We start from the raw sequence: 4593 nt of genomic DNA, 5'->3' as shown, positions 1-4593 counted from the left end.
TTCTCTTGCCGCAGCCTCCTCAGTAGCTGGGATTACAGGCATGTGCCACCACGCCTGGCTAATTTTGTATTTTTAGTAGAGACGGGGTTTCACCATGTTGGTCAGGCTGGTCTCTAACTTCTGACCTCAGATGATCCGCCCTCTTGGCCTCCCAAAGTGCTGGGATTACAGGCGTGAGCCACCGCGCCCAGCCGGACTCCTCGTTTTTTTAAAATGCAGATATCAGAGACTTTCCCTTTCCTTTCAGCATTCTTCCCCACGTTCACCCTCCAACTTCTATCATGTGTAGTTTCACTTTTACATGATCAAGATGGAAAACATTTACATTCAGTCTTTCGTGCTTTGTCTATAAGCTGATTCCAAGTTGAAATCAGCAGGGACTACTTCCATGGACTATGTAATTACCCAGAGCAAAGCCAAACCGTAAATTATAATTTATATAAATTAATTTATTTCCTTTCTTGCTTAGGGTTTTATTTTTTTTAATTATTGTCAAAGCCGTTCATGACAAAATATGTGCAAAGGAAGCCATTTTCCCCCTACTGACAGGAAATAAAGTAGATTTTTTTTTTTACAAGATCACTTAACCAGTGTCAATGGATGTAAAAATTCAAAGGGGGATGAATAAATTCAAATTTTATTTTTGTATTTATTTATAAAAATAAATGACAATAAATATAAATATAAATTTAAGGTATTCGATAACTTAAGGGACGTCTCAATTTGTGCTTTAAGGGCGCACGGCGCAGAGAGGCGCAGCAGAGGTTTTCCTGGTTTGGGATCCCAAGGGCCGGATGGTGAACTCCTCCCTGCAGCGAATCCTCGAAAGCCACTGCTTTGCCAGAGAGAAGAAAGGGGATCAAAGCCAGCGCCACCGTCCACGCCAGCCGCACCAGGCCGCTCCTCAGCCTGCACAGCCGCAGCGGCCGCAGCAGCAAGAGTTCCAGGGTCTCCCTCCGCTGCTGTAGTAACCCGGTCCCGGGTCTCGGTGGTGCTCCTGATGCCCCTCGCGCACCCCTGATGCCCCTCGCCCACCCTTGAAGATTCCGGGTGGGCGAGGGAATCGTCAGAGGGATCACAATCTTTCAGCTACCTTACTCTACTCCTACGATCGGCTGAATGTGACAGAGATTCTAACGTCCAACGGCAAGACGAGGATTCTCAACGTCCATTCCAGGCTCACAGATGCCAAACGCATTAACTGGCGAGCCGTGCTGAGCGGCGGCAGCCTCTGCATCGGAGATCCCTGGTGGTGCGCTGCCCCAGGGGAGCGAGTATAGCTTTGCAGTTCTCCAGCAGCTCGCCGAGGAGCAGCTGAGCGCCGACCACGTCTTCATTTGCTTCCACAAGAACCACGAGGACAGAGCCGCCTTGCTCTGGACCTTCAGCTTTTGGGGCTTTGAGATTGTGAGACCGGGGCATCCCGCCCCTTGTCCCCAAGAGACCCGACGCTTGCTTCATGGCCTACACGTCGGGGAGAGAGTCTTTGGGCGAGGAGTAGTAGCGGCCGCAGCGGGGCTGGGCATCGAGCTCCTGGGGCCGCCCCTGCGTCTGCCGGGTGGGTGGGAACGGTGGACTCGCTCACCTCGCCTGGGTTTGTCCACATGTTGTAACTGCAAATGAATGCTAAAAAAAAATTAGCCGGGCGTGGTGGCGCATGCCTGTAATTTCAGCTACTTGGGAGGCTGAGTCAGGAGAATTGCTTGAACCCAGGAGGCGGAGGTTGTGGTGAACCAAGATCGTGCCCTTGCACTCCAGACTGGGCAACAAGAGTGAAACTCCGTCTCAAAAAAAAAAAAAAAAAAAGGAAAAAAAAAAAGAAATGAAAATTGAGACATGATATGTTGGAAGGTATAAGTGCCATTAACGAAATAGAGCAGAATAAGAGGGATCAGGAATGTTGGAGAGGGAGGATTGTAATGTTAAATAATTAGGATTTTGATGTAGAATTTTAATTTTATTTAAAATTATTATTTGTATTAGAGTAAGATAAAAATAATGAGATTAGAGTTAAATTGAATCCATGACTCTGAAAAGTCTCATTCAGCCAATGAAATGATTAAATGTTTGCTTTGTTTTTGGCCCTGCTGACACCCTACGGGTCACTGAAGATGATACATTGCAGCCCTGGTGCCTAAATCCTCCATGTTAACCTTCATAAAAAGAGTGGCCAGTGCCAAATCTCCAGGCAGAGAAATGCCTGATACATTTTGTTACTGATGGGAAGGAGGAATTTTTTGGGGATTTCAAGTATGATGTTGGGGGAGGCAAACAGGGTGGTTGCAGGAGTCAAACAGGAAGGTTTGAGAAGAAAGTTTTCATGCCCAGGGACTGTCAAACCATGACAGGTTGAATATGGAAATCAATACTTATAATCAACTGGAACAAGTTAAATCTATATATATGCCCTGAATCCAGGATAATATAAAATAAAGAGATGTTAACATGAAATATGGTTAAAATATAGTTACAATGTAGAAGTAAATTATCAATATATGTTTATAAACATTTCAGAATGTTATTAAGTCAAATTATGAAAGTTCCACCTTAGAGCTATGGTCATGACTTGAGTAAACAATCACAATTATTACCATATAAGGAAGCACTGTCCAATAGAAATAAAAATATGAGGCGGTGGTTCACGCCTGTAATCCCAGCACTTTGGGAGGTTGAGGCAGGCGGATCACGAGGTCAGGAGATCGAGACCATCCTGGCCAACACGGTGAAACCCCATCTCTACTAAAAATACAAAAATTAGCTAGGTGTGGTGGCAGGCGCCTGTAATCCCAGCTAGTCGGAAGGCTGAGGGAGAAGAATAGCTTGAATCTCATACTAGGTCTCCTCCTCCTCCTCCTCCTCTTCTTCTTCCTCATATTAAGAATCACTTGAATCTCATACTAGGTCTCCTCCTCATCCTCCTCTTCCTCCTCCTCCTCCTCCTCCTCCTCTTTCCCCTTCTCCTCTGTCTCCTTCTCCTTCTCCTTCTTCTTCTTTTCTTCTTCAACAGGGTCTTGTTCTGTCATCCAGGCTGGAGTATACTGGCATAAACATAGCTTACTGCAGTCTTGAACTCCTGGGCTCAAACAATCCTCCCACCTCAGCCTCCGGAGTACCCGAGACTACAGGTGCACAACAACATGCCTGGCTAATTTTTATGTTTTTTGTAGAGACAAAGTCTCCCTATGTTGCCTAGGCTAGTCTTGAACTCCTGGCCTCAAGCAATCCTCCTGCCTTGGACTTCCAAAGCACTGGGATTATAGGTATAGGCCACCATGCCCGGCTTCGTACTAAGTCTTTGAAATCTGGTATGTATTTTACTTTTTTTTTTTTTTTTTTTTTTTTGAGACAGAGTTTCACTCTACCACCCAGCCTGCAGTGCAGTGATGTGGTCTCAGCTCACTGCAGCCTCCACCTTCTGGGTTCAAGTGATTCTCCTGCCTCAGCCTCCTGAGTAGCTGGGATTACAGGCGTGCACCACCATGCCCAGCTAATTTTTGTATTTTTAGTGGAGACGGGGTTTCACCATGTTGGCCAGGCTGGCCTCGAACTCCCCTCAGGTGATCCACCCGCCTTGGTCTCCCAAAGTGCTGGGATTACAAGCGTGAGCCACCATGCCAGCTCTTCTCAGTTTGTATTAGCCATATTTCAATTTGTATTACTCATATTTCACTAAAACTGTGATACTGGCATAAAGACAGACATATTGCTATATGTGGCCACAGGTTACCATATTGGACAACGCAACCACAGGGCCTGAAAAATGAGTTGCTTGCCAGGCATGGTGGTGTGCACCTGTAGTCTCAGCTACCCAGGAGGCTGAGGTGGGAGAATCATTTGAGCCCAGGAGTTCGAGGCTGCAATGAACTATGATGGCACCACTGCACTCCAGCCTGGATGACAGAGGAAGACTCAATCTATGCTTATTGTGATAACAAATTCCCCATGTATCCAAGTTGTAAAGAAAGGTAAGATGTACCTAATGAAGGTGTGGGCTTCATAAGAAATCACAGAAATATCTGTTTATAATGATAGCCAATATTTATTTAGCACTTTCTATGCACCAGGCACTGTACCATGAGCTTCACAAGGGTTATCTCATTTACGTTAATCCTCACAACACCTAATAAAAGAATAATAATGGCTGATATTTACATAACATTGTTCTAGACATTTTGCATATATTAACACATTTGATCCTCGGGGAACCCCATGATGTAGTTTCTACTAGTTTTCAATTTTAAAGATCTGAGGCATAAAGAGTTTAACAGCCTTACTTAGTAAGTACAGAGCCAGCATCTGTGTACATATATTTTAAAAATATACTTTATTATTTTTCTTATCTTAGAAAGAGAAGTCATATTGAATGATTTGATTTCAAGTACATTGAGCAAATGAATCAAAGGTCATTTTATTCTGTTGAATGATCCATGGCCATAAAAGATGTTGTGACTATGCAGTACTTGTTAAATTTTATCTTTATCTTTGAATAAGATAAAGCAATCCTATCAAAAACCACTAAACTCTTTATGACCCCCAAAAGGCCCGTAGAACAAATAAACCCATGAGAGATGAGCCCTCTTTTCTGATGTAATA

At 44.3% G+C, this 4593-nt stretch overlaps 1 pseudogene; it reads left to right on the top strand.

Annotated features, from left to right (window-relative positions):
• Positions 1-794: 794 nt before the first annotated feature.
• LOC129039462 (ornithine decarboxylase antizyme 1-like) lies at positions 795-1501 on the top strand (annotated as a pseudogene).
• The last annotated feature ends 3092 nt before the right edge of the window (positions 1502-4593 follow it).

This window comes from Pongo pygmaeus, chromosome 1 (assembly GCF_028885625.2).
Source record: "Pongo pygmaeus isolate AG05252 chromosome 1, NHGRI_mPonPyg2-v2.0_pri, whole genome shotgun sequence".
Classification (NCBI taxonomy): domain Eukaryota; kingdom Metazoa; phylum Chordata; class Mammalia; order Primates; family Hominidae; genus Pongo; species Pongo pygmaeus.
Note: the sequence above shows the minus strand (reverse complement) of the source record. Positions and strands in the feature narration are given on the sequence as shown.